Source organism: Salvia hispanica, chromosome 4 (assembly GCF_029641045.1).
Source record: "Salvia hispanica isolate PSC_SH4W2 chromosome 4, Shi_PSC_v1, whole genome shotgun sequence".
In the NCBI taxonomy this organism is placed as follows: Eukaryota; Viridiplantae; Streptophyta; class Magnoliopsida; order Lamiales; family Lamiaceae; genus Salvia; species Salvia hispanica.
Genome location: NC_142695.1, coordinates 6683681 through 6703316, shown reverse-complemented (window position 1 = coordinate 6703316; position 19636 = coordinate 6683681). Strand labels below are relative to the sequence as shown.

Below are 19636 nucleotides of genomic sequence, written 5' to 3'. Positions count from 1 at the left end.
TTCTATTGTATATTTTAGTATAAATGTATAAAAATCACGTTAATCACGGTTCTAATAAAAATCACTACAAATCTCCTAAATCTTTTTTATACTCCATTGTTTTTCCTTATTAAATATTTCCTTAAAAATATATTATTTCCTATAAACTAATGCTCATATTTTGAAGAAAATTACGGTTATATAGACAAATCTTCTATACTAAATTTGTTATAAATGTACAAAAATCACGTTAATCACGGTTCTAATCACTATAAATTTATTAAATTTTTTTCATATACTCCATTGTTTTGCCTTATTAAATATTTCCTTCAAACTATATTATTTCCTTCAAACTATATTATTTTTTATTGTATAAAACTCATGCCAATCCCTACAAATCTCCTACCATGTTTGGTTGGGGGGAAAGTAAAGTTGGAAAGGAAAATGATTCCCGAGAAAATGAATCCCGGGAATATGATTCCTAATAACTTTACTTTCCAGTGTTTGGAAAATATTAAGATTTAAAATTTTATATTTGATTTAAACACCAAACTAAAAATAGGGTACTTATTATTTTTTTTATAATTACAAATGATAATAATTATATTATTATATTTATTATTATGATGATAGTTTAAATATGGATCATCCATCATAATATATAATAATATAATTGTCTTTATAGTTACATGGAGTATTATAATTATAAATGATTATCATAATAAATATTATTATTATTATTATTATTATTATTATAATTAAATAAATTTTATAATTTAAATTTTACTATGATTTTATTGATTAATTATTAATTTATAAGACAATGATGATAATTATTTATTTTTATTTTTATTATTATATCATTTATATTATAATTATATTTTAATTATTTAATAAATTATTAATTACTATTATGATAATAATATTATAATAATACAGTTATAATTACGATAAATTTAATTATAAATATTTATTATACTGAAATTAAAAATATGATTTATAATTTTAAATTATTTTTAAAATGTTCTATTTAATAATAATATTAATAATAATAATAATAGTTGTAATAATAATAATAATAATAATAATATTAATATTAAAATAATAATAATAATAATAATAATAATAATAATAATAATAATAATATATTACATTAAATATGTAAGAATCCTAAAACTCGGAAAGAGAATACCTAAGAAAAGCTAGGATTCTAAATCCTGGAATGTTGTACTAACCTTCCTTGTTCTGGGATTTTGATTACTTTCCCAGCCTGATTAAAAATTGAAACAAACACGGAAATTTAAAATATAAGGAACCAGATTACTTTCCCAGACAAAATCCTGGCAACCAAACATGAAATCTTTTTCAAAAATCTTAATTATTTTGTCTTATTAAATATTTTATCCCATTCTCAGAATACGTAATTAAACGTAGTGTGTGAAAAAAATGGCCCATTTATGAAATGGATTTTCCATATCAACCCATTCCCAGAATATGAGCTTAAATTTTCTAGCTTGAAATTCGAATTAGGAATACTCACTCCATCTTTATAGAAAGTTCTATCAAACTCATTACCGTATACATCAATTTATTTTACAACCTATACCAGTATATACCATCATTAAACACTAAAAACGATACGCCCTATAAAAAAAGAGAGAATATTGATTATAAAATCACTCAATAACACAGCACAATTTAGTGAACGCAGAACATGCTTGCACACACAGCTCTCCTGTAAGTGCTACATGTATTTCCCAACTTTATTTCCATTTTAATTTTATTTTTGTTGATTGTATTGTTTCTTGTCTGTATACACCCATTTATGTGCATTCCTAAATCAAAAATTGCGAGGAAAGGGAAAACCTTCAGGAGTTGTTTATGTGATTACTGTGGAAATTGCTAATTAGTTAAATTGTGACCTCTTAGTTTATTGTAGTTTTATGGGTACGTATCATAATTTAGGTGATACAATGATATGTTCATATATCTATGAAGATCCTATATCTTTATTAATTAGTTAATTAGTGATTTCTCATATCTTTTTTCATATATGTTTATAAGGATATTTTCTTATTCTTAAGTTAGGACATTTAGCATTATAAATAGGTGTCATTGTTATTCTTTTCATAAAATGAATGAATGATTCTTTATGCTTTATTTTAGTACTTTGTTTGGTGCTTTCAGTATGAATGTGAATTTTTCATTATGTTTTATTTTAGTACTTTGTTTAAAGTTTCAGTTGTTCGGGATTCCGCCTCCCCGAACTTCTCTTTTATCTCTTTTATCGTTTCCAGCATCTTGATAAGGGAATTACACTTATCATACAATCATTGAATAGTACTCCTTGTGTCCCGGTTAAGATCCGTTTCTTTTTCGCATTCGATTCAAAGAGAAAAAAAGACCAACAATCATTTGTGTTTGTCAGCTAAATCATGACTTGTGCGGCGTCCATTGAAATCTTGGTTCAAAAACTGATGAATGCTATCAAGGAACAGCTGCATAGGACTTTGCTCATGATTCAGGCTTACTTGAATAATGCCCAGAAGAAGTACTTGAATAAGACCCAGGAAGCTGTCAACCTCTGGTTAAGAGATCTTGAAGCTGTGGCTTTTGATGCTAATAATATTTTGGATGAAATCATGTTTCATCTTCTCCACCAGAAACTCATTTCACGTCCAAAAAAATTAGCTCCTAGAATTAAACAAATCAACATGGCTTTTGATTCTATGAACCAAAGGCAACCCGAGTTGGCCTTCAAAGCCTAGCTGTTAATGCACCTGCGGCTGCTTTGAATGCTTCAATCACTTATGATCCGCTCTTTATAGGAAGAGATGATGATCTGTGTATGTTAGTTGACCAGATCCACATCCAGATCCCACAAGAAAGGAAGTTCTCCATCCTTACAATTGTGGGGAAGGATGGGGTGGGAAAAACAACATTGACTAGGAATGTTTTCAATCATGAAAATCTCAAGGCTCAATTTGGATCACGTATTTGGGTTCATGTTTCTCGAATTTTTGATCCACTCGTGGTTTTTAAATCAATCATTTCAGCATTAACTTCAGAAACCACTGATGGTACTGAGACTGAGAAAAGTATCCTCAGAGAGCTTCGACAAGCTTTGAAGGCTAAAACGTTTCTTCTTGTTCTTGATGATGTTTGGACTCATGATGCTACGAAATGGGAAAAATTTATCAATTCCATATCTGGAAGTACTTCTACCAAGGGGAACGTCATTATCATCACTACCAGGGATCTAGAAGTTGTTTCGTTAGTGAAGCCTCTTCGTAATCATCTCTTGAATGTCTTATCAGATGAAGATCGTTGGTCCATAATTAAAGAAAATTCTTTTGGAAAAGGAGATGTGCCATCAAGATTTGAGATCATCGGAACAAAGATTGCAAAAATATGTCAAGGTTTGCCGTTAACTACCAACATAGTCGGGGGAATGTTGCGGGGGCAAGATTGGATGTCAGTCGAAAAGAAATGGTTTCCAGATGTTGAGAGATATTTTATGTTAGATTTTTTGGAATTCAATCTCGATAGTTTGTCATCACCTATAATGAAGAAGTGTGTTTCGTATTGTTCAATTTTTCCAAAAGGTCATAAAATTGTGAGGCAGGAGTTGGTTGAGCTATGGATGGCTGAAGGATTTCTCCAACATTATCAAAGAAATGACATGGAGTCTTTGGGAACAATTTATTCAATGTTCTTCTACACGACTCTTTATTGGTAGTTGCTGAGAGAGATACTTACGGAAATGTTGAAAGTTGTGTGATGCCCTATCTTGTGCATGACCTTGTCAGTTCTGAGAAAGGTTTTCCTGAACCTGAAGACACCAATCAAATTCGATATTTGTTTCATGGAGATGGTGATGGTGATTTAAATGGTAGAGCAACAAAAAAAAATTGCGTACGTTGATCTTCCAAGGTGAAATTATTGATACCACCATCTTCTCAGGTTTCAAATCCTTGCACGTCCTTACTCTCGACTGTGATAAAATTACAAAGTTGCCGAGTCCCATTAGTAAGTTGATATATTTGAGGAATCTTAATGTTTCAAGAACCCAAATTGAAAATTTGCCAGACTGGATTTGTGAACTCCGTCACTTGCAAATATTACATGCATTTACAAGATCTCTGAGGGAACTGCCAAGTACGTTTAGTACTTGATTAGTATACGACATCTTTATATTCATAATAGTGTAAAGTTGCCTGCCGAGATAGGGAGATTAACTAATCTGCAGGCACTCAATTTTAGAGTGGGCGAGCATAAAGGATACAAGATTGAAGAGTTGGGGAGTTTAAACAATCTCGAATGACTATCCCTTGAGAATCTGTAAAAGGTACTGGACAGTGAAGACGCGAAGAAAGCCAAATTGTCTGATAAGAAAAACTTAATCTCCTTGCAGTTAGAATGGGGTGAAAATGGAAAAGGTGGAAGAAATGATGAGCCTCTCCAACAAAAGAAAAAAAGAAATGATGGGGCTGTATTGGAAGCTCTCGAACCTCAACCAGATCTAGAGAGGTTAAAGATTGCAGGATTCAAAGGCAAAAGGTTTCCATTATGGACTCAAAAGATGGCAGTTGAAAGGTCTTTGATAGGGCTTGACAGATTGACTGAGATCACATTAAGTAGCTTCCATGAATGTGAAGAAATCCCAACACTGGGGCACTTGCCAAATCTCAAATCTCTTAGTTTGTGGGGATTGAGCAATGTGAGGTTGATAAATTCTTCATTCTACGGGACAGGGAATGGTGCCGGAATCATCTTTCCAGCACTTGAAAGCATCTTACTGTTACATATGGCTGAACTGAGCAAGTGGACACAAATAGAATTTGCCAATGAAGTGAAGGTATTTCCTCGCCTTCAATGCTTGAAGATTGGCCACTGCTACGAATTGGAATGTCTCCCAAACTGGTTATTCCGTGACACTCATAATCTCTCGGAGTTCGATATAAGTGTTAGTATGCCTTGAATTTGTATAGGATTAAGTTTCCTAATTGGGATAGGATTATGTTTCCTAGGTCTAGTCTGTCTTTTGTGTGTCTATATATATGGGAGTAGAGCACATAACTCTGTGATCTGACAGATCCAATCTGTATCTGAAAACCGCAGTCATAATACAATTTGTTATTCGTTCTTGCCTGTGGACGTAGCCAACACAACGTTGGTGAACCACGTAAATTCTGTGTCTATTTACGTTCTTTTGTTTCTCGATTCACAATTGCCCTATTTGTCATAACAAACTGGTATCTAGAGCCTTGGTTTTCGAACTAGGATTTTGAATTCCGCTGCGAGGGTTTTGTCTGGTAAATCGAGATGTCTGCTCTGAACATGAAGATTGACAAATTCACCGAGAGAAATAGTTTTGGTTTATGGCAGATCAAGATGCGATCTCTGCTGATGGGAGCCGCTGAAAACAAAGAAGGCTACTGAGGATAATAAGGCCCACTCGACCATCATGTCGAGTGGACAACCTTAGACGAAAAGGCCCACTCGACCATCATGTCGAGCCTGTCTGACGATGTTATCATCGAAGTTGCGGATCAGGAGACGACTGCTGCTCTTTGGGCGAAGTTGGAGAGTCTATACATGACGAAGTCTCTAACCAATAAGTTGCTCTTGAAGCAACATTTATTTCGGTTACGCATGCTGGAAGGTACGCCCCTTCGGGATCATCTGGAAAATTTGAATAAAATTTTGCTAGATTTGCGTAATGTTGAAGTTAAAGTAGAAGACGAGGATGCTTCTTTAATTTTGCTTGTGTCTCTGCCTGAATCTTACGAAAATTTTGTTGAGTCTTTTATGACTGGCAAGGAAACTCTTTCGTTGGAGGATGTTATCGTCAACAGCCAACGAGTTCAGCCGCAAAAGATCTGCCACCAGGATTATCCGTTACGGGTAAAGGACAAAAGAAATTCGGACTAAAGAAGCATAACTTAAAAGGTTCAAAAGGTCCTAAAGGCCCTAAGCCAGATGACATCTGCAGATATTGTAAAGAACCATCGCATTGGAAGGCTGATTGTCCAAGGATAAAGAAGAAATTGGGCAAGAAGAAAGGTGCTAACGGTTCGACTGTGGCAGAAGCCGATGACACAAATTCGGAAGAAGAATTGGCCTTGGTTGCGGATGAACAGTCACACTATAATGATGTGTGAATTTTGGATTCTGGAGCGTCATATCATCTCTGTCCTCGCAGGGAGTATTTCAACACTTATGAGCAGACAGATGGAGGCAATGTTACTATGGCCAATAGTGTTGTCTGCAAGGTGGTTGGCATCGGCTCAATCAGGATTAGGACTCATGATGGGGTCTTTTGTACCTTGAACGATGTTAGCATGTTCCACAGATGACGAAGAATCTAATATCCTTGAGTACATTTGATAGTAAGGGGTTCAGTTTCAAAGGTGAAGGTGGAGTAATACGTATTTTGAAAGGTTCGAAGGTGGTTTTGACAGCTTTGAAACGGGGTACCTTGTATGTTCTGAGAGGTTCCATCGTGGCAAATTCTGTTGATACTGCATCCTCCGAGGTTGCAACCAAGGATATGACCAAGCTGTGGCATATGAGGTTCGGTCATATGGGAGAACATGGCATGAGAATCATGTCAAATCGTGATTTTCTTTCCGGCCATAAGGTGCAGAAACTTGATTTCTGCGAACACTGTGTGTTGGGGAAGCTTCATCGCAGCAAGTTTCCAAAGAAGGGTGTTCATCGAACGAAGGGGACACTTGACTACATTAATATGGATTGTTGGGGTTCCTCACGTGTTGAGTCTATTGAAGGACACAAGTATTTTATGTCGATGATTGATAACTACTCGAGAATGACTTGGGTGTTTATGATGAAACATAAAGGTGAGGCATTCAAGAAATTCAAAGAGTGGAAGACTCTAATTGAAAACCGGAATGGGAAGAAGATAGAGCGATTAAGAACAGATAACGGTCTGGAATTTTGTTCATCTGGGTTGGATGAGTTCTGTAGGAGTGAAGGGATCGTTCGCCATCACACCGTTAGACATACACCACAGCAGAATGGTGTGGCAGAACGCATGAATCAGACGTTGTTGGAGAGAGCAAGATGCATGCTCTTCCAAGCCGGTTTGACTAGGAAGTTTTGGGCAGAGGCAATAAACACGGCTTGTTATCTGATCAACTGTGGACCTCACACTAGCATTGACTGCAAGACACCCTACGAGGTATGGTCTGATTCACCTGCAGATTACTTTATGTTGAGAGTTTTTGGGTGTACTGTTTACTATCATGTGAGTGAAGGTAAATTGGATCCAAGAGCTAAGAAGGGAGTATTTGTTGGTTATGGAGATGGAGTTAAGGGGTACAGAATTTGGTCATCTTCAGAGGGTAGAATTATTCTCAGTTGGAACGTGATGTTTGATGAAAATTCTATGCTTAACTCTATTGTGAAGTCTATTGCTACAGAGGATTTGGATGGTGTTGATGAATAGGTGGAGCTGCAAGTCACTCACGATGTGAGTGAATCACAACTCCAAGGTGGAGAAGATCAACACACTACTGCTGAAGCCGCTGATACTTCTAGTTCGGATGTTCATCCACAAGCTCGTCAGAGAAGCATCGCTACTGACAGAGCCAGGAGGACAGATGTGAAGCCTCCGTTGAGGTATGGTTTTGAGGATATGATGGCATATACATTGCAGGTTGCCAATGAGGTCGAAGATGAGCCTTCGGCAGATGAACCACCTACCTACAAGGAAGCTGTTTCGCGCAGTGAGCGTGCCAAATTACTCGCTGCAATGGAAGAAGAGATAGAATCACTTTTGAAGAACTTGACTTGGGAATTGGTTCCACGGGCTAAGGGAAGAAATATTGTCACTTGCAAATGGATTTTCAAGAAGAAGGAAGGCACTACACTAGATGAGGGCATTAGATACAAGGCTCGTCTAGTTACAAGAGGGTTCACGTAGAAGGAGGGGGTTGACTATAATGAGATTTTCTCACCACTGGTCAGACACTCTTCCATTAGAGTGTTACTTGCGATAGTTGCACATTATGATTTGGAGCTTGAGCAACTAGATGTGAAGACGGCTTTCCTACACGGATTTCTTGAGGAGGATATCTACATAACTCAGCCAGGGGGATTTGTGGTTCCGGGCAAGGAGGATTATGTGTGCAAGTTGAAGAAGTCCTTGTATGGACTAAAGCAGTCTCCGAGGCAGTGGTATAAGAGTTTTGACAGCTACATGATCAAGCTGGGATTCAACAGGAATCCGTATGATTGTTGTGTGTATCACAACAAAGCTGATGATGGTTCTATGGTCTATCTTGTTCTATATGTGGATGATATGCTCATAACTGCGAAGTCGAAGTTTGAAGTACAGAAGTTGAAAGCTCATCTTAGTGCTGAGTTTGATATGAAGGATTTGAGTGTTGCGAAGAAAATTTTGGGCATGGAGATTTCTAGTGATAGAAAAAAGAATAAACTTTCTCTGTCATAGAAGAGCTACGTTGAGAAGATTTTGTCGAGATTTAGCATGTCCGCATCTAAGGCTATTGATACTCCAAGTGCCACAAACATTCATTTGTCATCTGATCTTGCACTGAAATCTGAAGTTGAGGAGGAGTACATGTCTCGAGTCCCGTACTCTAACGCAGTAGGGAGTTTGATGTACGCCATGGTCTGTACTAGGCCAGATATTGCACATGCTGTCAGCGTTGTTAGCAGGTTCATGGGAAATCCTGGAAAGGAGCACTGGCAGGCTGTGAAGAGGATCTTTCGTTACTTGAGAGGTACGTCTGATATTGGTCTCATTTATGGAGGTGGTACTCACTGTTTAGTGACTGATTATTCTAATTCTGACTACGCTGGAGATGTCGATAGTAGAAGATCTATGACCGGTTATGTTTTCACTCTTAGTGGTTCTGTTGTTAGTTGAAAAGCAACTTTGCAAGCTGCAGTTACTTTGTCTACTACTGAAGCAGAGTATATGGTGTTGACAGAAGCTGCTAAAGAGAGAATATGGTTGCAAGGGCTAGTTGGTGATCTTGGTTTACATCAAGATCAAGTTGTTGTTTTATGTGACTGTCAGAGCGCTATTTGTTTAGCCAAGGATCAAGTCCATCATGAGAGGACTAAGCATATTGATGTGAGGTATCATTTTCTAAGAGATGAGAAGAGAATTGAGGTGAAGAAAGTAGGTACTGCTGATAATCTTGCTGATATGTTCACCAAGTCGGGTCCCGCAGAACAAGTTCCAACATTGTTTAGACTTATGACATACTTGGATTTTACATGGTTTTAGAGGGTGGCTATGTATGAATTTGATCATATTTTGTCTATTATTGGACATGTTTATATCTACTTCTCTATTATGTTGGTATGTTGACCATTTTATTAAGAATGTGTAGAAAAGGTACAAAATATGTGGATGTGCAGTAGCCTTGGTTTGAGACAATATTTACTGGAGACTTTGAAGTCCAATCAGCCCCTAATGCATATCAATCTCTTCGTCTTCGAAAGATCTTCGCGTGGGTATCTTGCACACCTCAATCGGAGTTCGGTAGAAGAAGTTATGGCCGTTACAAGAACACTGCGCTGTCCAGAAACTTTCACGCGGCCGGGTGAATTATTACACTATAAATTCACCCGGCTGGGTACAACGATTCTGTGAGAAAAGGGTCAGAAAGTGGTCGAAAATGACCACCCGGCCGGGTAAATTTTGCTCTTTATAATTCCACCCGGCCGGGTACGCTATTTTGGCGTATTCTCTTGCCAAAAACGTGATTTTTTATGGGAGATTAAAGGAAAAACGCCTAGGGTTCATATCATTCAACACTCACCGCCTCCATCACTCATACACACCCCCCAAAGAACACTTTGAGAGAGAGAATTGAAGATTGAAGACTTCCAATTGGAAGATTGAAGTTGCCATTCCATAGATTCATTCTCATAGGAGTATCTTAATCTTTTCTCCATGTATTTCATAGAATCTTTTGTTTCAAACATGGTTTTTGTGAAGAACATGAGTAGCTAAACATCTTTTTGTAGAATTCTTGGTGAAGATGCACTAATTTCATAGTTTTTATCCAATTAATTTTGTTCTTGTCTTGCTCTTGAAGTTATTTGATTATTCTTGAGTTTATTCCTTTCAATTGCTTGTGTGTAGGATTAACTAGATTAATCGAGAGATGAAATAATTAATTTGGAAATAAGAATAATTCACACCTTAATGCAATAAAACTCGGGAGAGTTGAGGTTTTAAGTGAGGTCTTTGACCTAATCGAGCTTTTGGGAGTTAGGGGTTTTAGGATTAGACGGGGACTTCAATTCTAGCACCTAATCTGCAGGTTTCTCACCTCGGGAGGGGGTTTAATCTATAATTGTGGTCGACTTAGTAACTCTAGAGACACCAAAAGGTAAGACAATTTGATTGGATAAGAGCTTGGAATTGTGCATCGGATCCTTGAGTTCTACAATTTCCTCCATATTATCTTTTCACTCCGTGTTTACTAGATTTTATTTGTTTATTTGCTCATTATATGCTTTTCGTAGTGTTAGAAAACAACCAAACCTTTCCCGATTCTCTAGATAGTAGTCAACGTTTGTTCGTGGTAGTTAAGTTGATACGAATTTGTCTCTGTGGGACACGATACTCTTGCTTGCTAATTGCTACACTAGCCTCGTACACTTGCCGGTATCACTTGTGTTAAAATAAGTTGAGTCAACTTGCTTAATGTCATGAGCTGTTAGTTGCCCGTGGAGGGCAAATCTGAGGCAAGAATGGAGAAGTTTGTTCGTCTGGTGTAATGATGATGCGTCTGCAAGGGAGAATTCAAGTCAAGGTGAAGATTTGTTAGTGTGCCTTGAATTTGTATAGGATTAGGTTTCCTAATTGGGATAGGATTATGTTTCCTAGGCCCAGTCTGTCTCTTATGTGTCTATATGTATGGGAGTAGAGCACATAATTCATAATTCTGTGATCTGACAGATACAATCTGTATCTGAAAACCGCAGTCATAATACAATTGGTTCTCCGTTCTTGCCCGTGGACGTAGCCAACACAACGTTGGTGAACCACGTAAATTCTGTCTCTATTTACGTTCTTTTGTTTCTCGATTCACAATTTTCTCATTTGTCATAACAATAAGGCATTGCTTCAAGTTGGGAGAATTACCAGATGGTCTCTGGAGCAGATTACTATTAGAGGCTGTCGAAATCTGAAGTCTATAGGGAACCCAAGTGGTGGGGGGAATTTAACTTCCCTCCTGTTAAGTATATGGTAGAACAAATCATCATCTTAGCAATTGAAAAAGGGCAAGTCGGTTGAGTGAGCTGGATCGGTTTCAAATATTAGTTGCAACGGCTAGTTTGCAACTGACCTGAGGTTCGGAGGTAGACTTGGGAGCCGAGGCTGTTAGCTCACATATAAGAGCTGAGATCAACAGTTACTTCACTCAATTCATTCCGTGAGAAGAAGAGACACAAGAGTGAAACAGAGTGTTCTATAGTTGATGGAGAATATGGCTGTGTTAGCTTAGTTATCTCTTTGTTCTTGTTTTGCTTTTGAGATCCACACTGTAATCGTGTTTTGATCGATTAGTGAAGAAGTTCCTCATTTGCCTGTGGACGTAGGCTTACGCCGAACCACGCTATATCGTTGTCTTCTTTCGTGTTCGTGTTCATTGCGTCGCAAGATTCACAACGTGGCGCCGTCTGTGAGAATTGAGAGACCAAGAAAGAGACAGTTCTGCGACCGATGGCGATTTCACGATTTGAGGCGGAAAAGTTCTCTGGGAAGAACGATTTTGGGCTATGGAGGCTCAAGATGCGTGCGATGTTGGTGCAGCACGGATTAGCCGATGCACTCAAAGGCGATGCGCTCAAACACGAAGCAGATCCAAAAGGGGAAATCGAAGATCCGAAGGAGAAGGCCAAGAGAGTATAGATTGCGGAGCGCGCTCACAGCGCAATAATTCTCAATTTGGGAGACAAAGTGCTGCGCGAAGTAGCCAAGCAGACCACCGCTGCGGGTGTATGGACGAAGCTTGAATTGATCTACATGACGAAGTCTCTCGCAAACAGGTTTTACATGAAACAAAGGTTGTATTCTTACCAGTTTGTGGAGGAAAAGGGGATCGGTGAGCAGTTGGAGGAATTTAACAAGATCATCGATGATCTTGAGAATATTGATGTCAAGTTGAATGACGAGGACAAAGCGATCATCCTCCTCAATGCGTTGCCAAGAACGTATGATCAATTGAAGGACGTCATGCTTTATGTTAGAGTGGCTACAATTTCTCTCGAAGAAGTGCAGTCAGCTTTGAAATGCAAGGAGTTGCAGTGCCTAAATCAGAAATGGGGGTTCTGCTGATTAGAATGCGGAGGTTTTGAATGTCAAATTCTCAAAGGGGAAAAAGCCTTTCAAGCAAAAGGATGGATTCCAAAAGCCTAATCAACAGTCAGCCAAGACTAGTCAGCCAAGACTGGGAATGAATCAAAGGAGAAGAAGACTCGGTCTTGTCACTATTGCAAGAAGCCGGGCCATCTCAAGAAAAATTGTTTCTCATGGAAGAAAAAACAAGCTAAGGAAGAAAAGGAATCACACACAATTGATTGTGTGGAGGCCACTGATGTTCCTGAAATCCTAAATGTGATGGAGGGGGATGATAGGAGTTCTTGGATTGTTGATTTGGGTTGTAGCTTTCATGTTTGCCCGGTGAAGGAGTGGTATCAAGAACTGGCAGAGGGAGAAGGATCAGTTCTTCTAGGCAACAATGAGGTTTGCAAAATCAGAGGAGTTGGGAGTGTAAACCTTAAGCTGGATGATGGGAGCATTAAAGTGTTGACTGGTGTGAGATACATCCCAGAGGTCAAGAGAAACCTTATTTCTCTTTGTATGTTGGAGAAGAAAGGCTATACATCAAGTTCAGGCAGTGGAGCTATGAAGATATCTAAAGAGAGCAGAGTTGTTATGATTGCACTTAGAAGTAACAACTTGTACTACCTGACAGCAAAGGCAGTTAATGGGTCAGTAAATGTGGTACAAGCTATGAGCATGAAGCAATGGCACATCAGGCTTGGGCACCTCAGTGAAAGTGGCATCAAAGAGCTAGCAAAGAAGGGGCTGATAACTGTTACAGATGGCCAGTGAAAGTGGCATCAAAGAGCTAGCAAAGAAGGGGCTGATAGCTGTTACAGATGGCCAGGAACAGATGCAAACATGTGAGGAATGCATATTGGGAAAAAAGTAAGAAGTTACCATTTCCTAAAGGAAAACATGTTTCAAGCTCACCATTGGATTATGCTCATGCGGATCTCTGGGACCAGCAAAGCCATCTACAACGGGAGGTGCAAGGTATTTTCTATCTATAATAGATGACTATTCCAGAAAGCTGTGGATTTACGTTTTAAAAGAAAAATCAGATGCCTTCATTAATTTTAAGCAATGGTGTAAGGATGTTGAGAAGGAAAAGGGTAGATCATTGAGATGCTTGAGGACCGACAACGGGTTAGAGTTTCTCAATAAGGAATTTGAAGAGTTCTGTAAAGATAGAGGCATCAAAAGGCACAAGACAGTGCCAAGCAATCCACAACAAAATGGCGTGGCAGAAAGGATGAACAAAACGATTTTGGAAAGAGTTAGATGCATGTTGTTCAGCTCAAGAATGCCAACGTCTTTCTGGGGAGAAGCAGCAGTTACAGCAGCCAGATTGATAAACAAGAGTCCATCTTCAGCTGTGGAACATGAGACACCAGACTCCAAATGGTATGGGAAGCCCGGAGACTATTCAACTCTCAGACCTTTTGGTTGCATGGCATATGCCCATGTGAGGCAGAGCAAGCTGGAACCAAGGGCACTTAGGTGTGTAATGTTGGGCTATCCCAAGGGGGTGAAGGGTTTCAGACTGTGGTGCTTGGAGCCAGGAAATCAGAAGTTGTTAATTAGCTGGGATGTTATTTTTGAAGAAACAAGAATGTCTTCCTTGAGAAACAGAAAGAAAAATCCAGTAGCATTACTGCTGATACAAGTGTTCAGGTGGAGCTTAGAGAGGATATGGCCTCAAGTGAGAATAATGTCTCACAAGCAGCTGATGTGGAGCTAGAAAATTTGATTGATCATGTACCCAACATGGAAAGTGAAGCAGAGACCAGTGCAGCAACAAATGACTATATGTTGGTCAAAGATAGAGCTAGAAGAATTCCTAAACCGTCTTCAAGGTATAGTGATTCTGAGTGCATATTGTCTGCTCTCTGTGTGGCAGAGAACATTGAGTACATAGAGCCGGCAAATTATAAAGAGGCAATGTTGAGCAAGGAGAAAGTGCAGTGGCTGGTTACAATGAATGAGGAGATGGATTCTCTTATGAAAAATGGCACTTGGATACTAGTAGATGCACCAAGTGATCAGAAAGCTATAACCTGCAAATGGGTTTTCAAGAAAAAGGTGGAGACTACAGCAACCGGATCAAAAATCAGATTTAAGACAAGGCTCGTAGCTAGAGGTTTCAATCAGCCGGAAGGTGTAGATTATAATGAGGTTTATTCCCCAGTAGTTAAGCATAGCTCCAATCGAATTTTGATGGCAGCTGTGAACCAAAATGGTTGGGAATTGGATCAGTTGGATGTGAAAACTTCCTTTTTACATGGGAAACTTGAGGAAATGATCTATATCTGTCAACCTGAAGGCTTTGTGAATAAGAAATTTGGTCAGATGGTGTGCTTACTTAAGAAGAGCATCTACGGCTTGAAGCAAAGTAGTAGGCAATGGTATATCAGATTCGACGAGCATATGGAACAGATTGGTTTCAGCAGATGCAAATTTGACAGGTGCGTTTATGTGAGGAATAAGGGTACAGAATCAGTCACATATTTACTTTTATATGTGGATGATATGTTTTTGGCTGGGCCCAAGAAGTCAGAGGTTGAGAAGGTGAAATCAGAACTGAAAAAGGCTTTTGAAGTAAAGGATTTGGGTCAGGTAAAACGAATTCTAGGAATGGACATTGCTAGAGACAGGAGCAAGGAGCAGACAGCTGTTGTGGTTATCTCAAGGAGATTATATCAGAAAGGTTGTAAAGAAGTTCCAGATTGAGAAAAGCAAGGAAACTTCAACTCCAATGCCTCAACATTTCAGACTTTCAAAAGATCAGTGTCCCAAAAGTATTGAAGAAGAAAGGGAAATGAATCAGATTCCTTATTCAAATGTAGTTGGCAGTATTAGGTACTCTATGGTGTGTACTAGACCCGATGTGGCTCATGCAATCAGTGTAGTCAGCAGGTACATGGCTTATCCGGGAAGAGAGCATTGGCTAGCTCTTAAATGGATATTAAGGTACTTGAAGGGAACTGAGGGGCTTGGAATTTTGTTTAGAGCCAAGAAGAACAATGAAGGAGATGCTCTGATTGGTTACTGCGATTCAGATTTCGCTTCAAATTTGGATAGTAGAAAATCTCAGATCTTCAATTTTTTTGGTGCTGCAATATGTTGGAAGTCCACTCTACAATCGGTGGTTGCCCTCTCGACTACTGAAGCAGAGTATATTGCCTTAACTGAGGCAGTTTAGGAGAGCTATTGGCTGAAAGGAATGGTAGAAGAGTTTGGTTTTGAGCAGGCATGTGTTACCATATTTTGCGATAGTAACAGTGATATATGCCTGACGAAGCACCAAGTCTTTCATGAAAGAACGAAGCACATTGATGTAACAGCCCGCCTTCCTATGGTACAATAAATGCGGCGACTGCTACCAAAACGGACTTTAAGAATTCAACATAGGCTAGGATTTTTATTTAAAGAGATTTGACCACAATATTTAAAGGAACTATCAAAGCATTTAAAGCAACAACTTAACCTAGAAGCTTAAATAAGTAAAAGAATGGTATCATAAATTACGATCAAGAATCTCAAGAGAAAGACATAGTTTCCAAGATAAAAACCACAAGATAGTCTAAGGCCTCTAAACCGAAAGGAGAGTGCAAAATATCCAAAATAATCATAAGTGTTTCAAAGTAATTTCAGCGGAAAACGACCAAGAGAAAGAGCAGCTATGTATGAAGACACAACTACGCTTGAAGTTCAAAACATCCATCTTAATTAATTATCATGCTCAACACCCGCCACCGCTCGTCATCGTTCAACCTGCACATAAGGAAAACACATGCAGGGCTGAGTATTTTGAAATACTCAGTGAACTCGTTACCAAAATGTTTTATAAGTTATGCCACCCGTACCATAGTGAACTCGGGTTTTAAGCAGTTATAAGAGAATATCACGAGTATCACAAAATATATTTTCCATAGACTGGCCAGTCAAACAACTCCCCACTTTTCTCATCAATTTCCACAATCACAATCACAATCTTTCCATGGTGCGACGAAAGTGTGGCCACACTTTTCGCTCACGAGACCGGCCGACTAGCAAGGACGGCTCCCGATCCCCTCGTGTACACAGCCTGGTAGGGTTTGCGGCCCGTACTCAGACCCGAATTCGTTTAAACATATCCATAGCCCTATAGCCCAATGGAGCGAACTCTCAAACTGGGCATCAGGCGCACAATATCACAACAAAACAGACATAGGCATGGCATAACAGTTAAACCACCCTTATTTCTCCACATTCATAAATTTGCACATAAAAGAGTTTAAGATAAAGCCCACCTCGACTGCTTAGGTTTCAAGTATGTTCTTTCCTTTGTTATCCGGTTTCGCAACTGAGGTTTCACCTTTTTAATCACATAGGCACATATCACAAATCAGATTCAATACAAACTCCTAACTCATGCATGTCTCAACGCTTTTCCCTTTTCCCACCGATCTATTTTAGCATCATTAATCAATCAAGATCATGTTCATCGCATAAGTTCCATTCGCATCTCAATTCTAGATCTAACATCAACATATGTCACACAAGAGTATTTAGCCATCAAACACACACCACACAAACACAACACACACACACACGACACGCACACACACACGCCACACACATGTATACATATTTCCATATCCCCTTTACCCCATTTTCACTCAACAAGATGCATGAGGGTTCAAGAATATCGATTAATCGGTTAGAAAAAAAAGGAATCGAGTAGAAACGAAGAAGATGAATATAAAAATACCTTATGAGAAAAACGAACGGTAGAAATTAAGTAATAGACTTGGTTCTTCAAAATTCTTGGATCAAACTTCAATTCTTCTTCAAAAGATGACAAAATATTGGAGAGAGTGGAGAAGGGAGGGGGGCAAAAATTATGGAGGCTAGGGTTAGGGGTTCCTCTTATTTATAGTGCTCAACAAGATCTTTAGGTAAATAGAATAGAATATTTGGTAAGATTTTATTCTCCACAATTAAATAAATAATTATTGTGAAGTAGGGAAGAAGAATTAACAAAAATAGACTAGGGTATCGAGGCATGAAATTTTCGAAATATATGGCTCCCAATTAGCCAAGATTTTGTTTTGGTATATTTTACGGAGTAGAATAAAATATCACAGAGAAAAATAAAAAAAATAAGAATTCTCCCAACTTGGAATTGAAATAGGCGTGTAGTAGCCTTTTTAAATAAGGCATGGATTTTGAATATTAACTAAAATAAGATATGGCAAGATCTCTTGAGGTATGGAAAGATTTGGTAGAATATTTTAATTCTAGGTATGGAAGGAAATCAAATAAGGGATCAACTAAAAATAAAATAATTCTTTCCTTCCCAAAATAGGTGATTTTCGAAAATCACCAAGAAATAAGGGGGGGGGGGCGATTTTTCCTCTTTAAAATAAGGAATAATTGGGTCTTGGATTTAATTTGGATAAATATCCCAAGAATTAAATTAAATCCGGAAAAATAGAATTTCTTCTTCAAAAATCAAGGGGGTCGAAAATGGCTAGTATTTATGGAAATTTTCTCTAATATTCTCACTCACCCTTAAACAATTAATTCACCTCATAATTTAATAAATCACATGCCACATCACCTAGTCAAAAATTTTGACTTTTCAAACTTCTCGGTCAAGGAAACTCATGCAATAAATTCATTTATCAAATAATTCACATCTCCCACGTCATCAATAATAAATTTTAGGGCTCTAAAATTAGGGTTTGAAAATTCGGGATGTTACATTGATGTGAGGCTCCATTTCATTAGAGATGAGATAGATAAGGGGAAGGTGAAGGTGCAGAAGGTCAGCACAGAGGAAAACGCGGCTGATATGTTAACCAAAGCTCTCCCAGCACCCAAGTTCAAATATTGCTTGGGGCTGGTGGGATTGAGCAGTCAGTAATCTGGGGTGTTTGGCAGATGAGAATGGTTAGAGCTGATTTGATCAACCAAGGTGGAGAATTGTTAAGTATATGGTAGAACAAATCATCATCTTAGCAATTGAAAAAGGGCAAGTCGGTTGAGTGAGCTGGATCGGTTTCAAATATTAGTTGCAACGGCTAGTTTGCAACTGACCTGAGGTTCGGAGGTAGACCTGGGAGCCGAGGCTGTTAGCTCACATATAAGAGCTGAGATCAACAGTTACTTCACTCAATTCATTCCGTGAGAAGAAGAGACACAAGAGTGAAACAGAGTGTTCTATAGTTGATGGAGAATATGGCTGTGTTAGCTTAGTTATCTCTTTGTTCTTGTTTTGCTTTTGAGATCCACACTGTAATCTTGTTTTGATCGATTAGTGAAGAAGTTCTTCATTTGCCCGTGGACGTAGGCTTACGCCAAACCACGTTATATCGTTGTCTTCTTTCGTGTTCGTGTTCATTGCGTCGCAAGATTCACACCTCCGTTGTTTGGATATCTGGGAATGCCAAGAGCTGATGGCAGTGGTGGAGCCATTGGCGCCTTTGCTCAAGAAAGTGTCTCTGGTGGAACTAAGGAGCCTTCAGAATCTACCTAGGTTTCTTGATTGCTTGACAGCATCACCTTTCCTAAAACAACTTAGCATTGTTGGTGTCCCTAAATTCATGTCCACTTCTAGTGTCAAGAGTTGGCCTTTTCACAGATTGCGTAAATTGGAGATTGAAGTCAGTAGGGAGTGGTCAAAAGAGACTAGTATGGCCATTCAATCGACAGTTGATGGCACATTGCAAAACTGCCGATCTTCACTTGGTGAGCTAACATTGTCAGGAACAGAAATGTGGGAAAGTTTGCCTGACTCGATTGGAAATCTCACTGCTCTTTATAGTTTAGCGTTGGAGAATTTTGGAGGAAAAGCATTGCCAGAATGGTTTGGAAATCTCTCGTCTCTAACAAGCTTGAGCCTATATGATTGTACAAACTTGAGGGGTCTTCCTTCAATGAAGAGCCTCATTGATTTACAGGAGTTGCACATTCATGATTGTCCAGAATTACAGATGGAATATGAGATGCACAAGATCTTTAATCGCACCCTCATCTATGTTAATGGTCACCAGCGTTAGTTCTCATGCTCGTAAGTATAATCTTTTCTTGTATTTTTGCTCAAAAAGAGTTAGGGGGATATTTTTAGGGGGATATTTTTTCATTTTGCTATATGAGATGAGTTCGTCCCGTTAACCCTGTGTATTAACTGTCTTAAGCAGGTTTGCATTTGCAGCATTTTCGCTATGTATTTCTACATGGATTAATCGTTGAAGAAGATGAAGGATAGATATTATTCTAGATTGTTTTTTAGTACAAGAAAGTGAATCAATAAGTCGTTGAGAGAAT

The 19636-nt window shown here is 38.5% G+C and overlaps 1 pseudogene; it reads left to right on the top strand.

Moving 5' to 3' along the window:
• Positions 1-2414: 2414 nt before the first annotated feature.
• Positions 2415-19368, top strand: LOC148927152 (uncharacterized; annotated as a pseudogene).
• Positions 19369-19636: the final 268 nt, after the last annotated feature.